Raw genomic sequence first — 2133 nt, 5'->3', positions numbered from 1 at the left:
AATGAAGATTTTCTGGCTGATCTTAAAGTCGATAACGTCACTGAGGTCATTCAAGTTGTCTCCGGTTGAGTTTCGTGTTCTTCCCATAGACATCATTCTCAGAGATCCTACTACATTCGAAACTTTTTTTCTTATTATTATGGCTAGCACATCTACCATTCTTGCTGCTCTCAAATATGGACGCTGCTCATCCACCGTGGAGGTGGAGGTGCGGCTTCTCCGGTTTTGGGAAGCCAGAAACATTAAACGTGGTGGCCACTTCATGGGAGTAGATATGCTTCTTCTGGATTCTAAGGTGATTCCATTTTTTTAAATTCATGTTCATCATAGTTTTGAACAGATCTCCAATATTAAGATTCATGTTTAACAGTATTATGATTTCAATATTATTTATTTCCTCTTCGTGATTTGGTTTTGAATCCAGTTTTAAATTGTGTTCTTCTGTTTATAAACGTTTTAGGGCGATGCTCATACCCGCCACCATCAACGTGAACGAGTTGAAAGTTATTATTCGTGCATGGTTGATCAATTGCAATGAAGGATACAAGGTACACTAAATATTTGAATGGCATATAGAGTTTAGGTGGATGCTCCACGTTGGAAGAGGAACCCGTAACCAAATTTAATTATAAAATTTATTTAAATAAATTTTTTTGATATAAACATATTTTTTAAATTATTAAATAAATAAGTTAATTATATATCTTTTCAATTTTATATGTTAATATATATATATATATATATATTAGAAATATATTTATTAAAAATAAATATATTATATACTAATTTTTATAATAATTTAAAATAGAATACTCACACTGCTTTACTATCCTATTAAACAGTTTAGCCAAAACATATGGCTGCTGCAACATACTGCTTCTATAGTATACTGCTATTGCTGTATCATTTGCCCTGCCAATCAAAGCTTAACTTAATTACTGATATAAATTTCAATACGCATAAATAATCACCTTATAATGAATATTTACATTACATATTAATTTTAACGTATACGTTAATTGATTGGTTCATTCAAGACCCAAAACTGGCGAAAATATAATTAGATAAATATAAACATTATTTATAAAATTTTGCCTTTGTTATTGACATATAATTAGACTAATGGTGTAGTTAATAGCGTGTCTATATATTGACCAGTTTAACCGTACATTTTAATTGGAGAAAGAAAACAAACAAAAATCAACCGAAGACTTTTAAGGTATATGAAACAAAAATTGAAAATAGCAATTTTCTGCAATTAAAGAATAAGACAGTAAAATTGCAAAAATAAAAGATAAAACAAAAATATACAAGAAAGAAAAATTTAGTAAAATAAAATCATAATACAATTGTGACAACCCGTCCTGTGGGAACTATCCACCCAGTAGGACCTAGGTTCACAGCCCTGCAAGGCACCGACCCTAACCCCTTGATTATGAGTTCTCTCTCACTCCGTAATTAGTTTGTTTGGAGAGTTGTTAAAAGGTGAGGTCTTGGGTTCAAGGTCCACCAACAACTTAATTATGGAGTTAGTGAGAACTGAGATTTACGGGACGGGTGGTCCACAGGACGGGTTGTCACAATAATTTCCATAATTGATAGTGATCAATTACACTAAAAAGTCTAAATTTACAACATACACAGTTTTATTTACATCTTTAAACCTACTATCTAATTAAACTGATTCTAAAAAAAATGCAAGCATGAAGAGTTAGAAAATATACGATAATATATAATACATAACGTTAAAAATACGTAATTACTGATCACTAAAAATAATGTTAGTAGTAATAAAAATGACATGACAACACACTTATTAAAATTATAGAACGGCACACAACAAAGTGTTATTAAATCTACAAACTACAATTAAATATGCTCAACGCAAACACACATAAAAATGAGACATCATATTTGGATATATTTAAATAAATAATTTTAATTATATTATATTCTTGATAATTTTAAAATTACTTAAAAAGAAACTAAATTATTAATAAAATAATATCCAAATAAAACTAAAGTAATATTTTGCAACATCAAAATAATAAATGAATAAAAATATATTATGTTAATAAAATAGATTTTAGATTTTAAAGACTTCTAATTCATGTAATATTACAAAATTCAAAA

The sequence above is a fragment of the Brassica oleracea genome, chromosome C2, assembly GCF_000695525.1.
Source record: "Brassica oleracea var. oleracea cultivar TO1000 chromosome C2, BOL, whole genome shotgun sequence".
NCBI lineage: Eukaryota > Viridiplantae > Streptophyta > Magnoliopsida > Brassicales > Brassicaceae > Brassica > Brassica oleracea.
The sequence above is the reverse complement of the archived record's forward strand: the minus strand, read 5'-3'. Positions refer to the sequence as shown.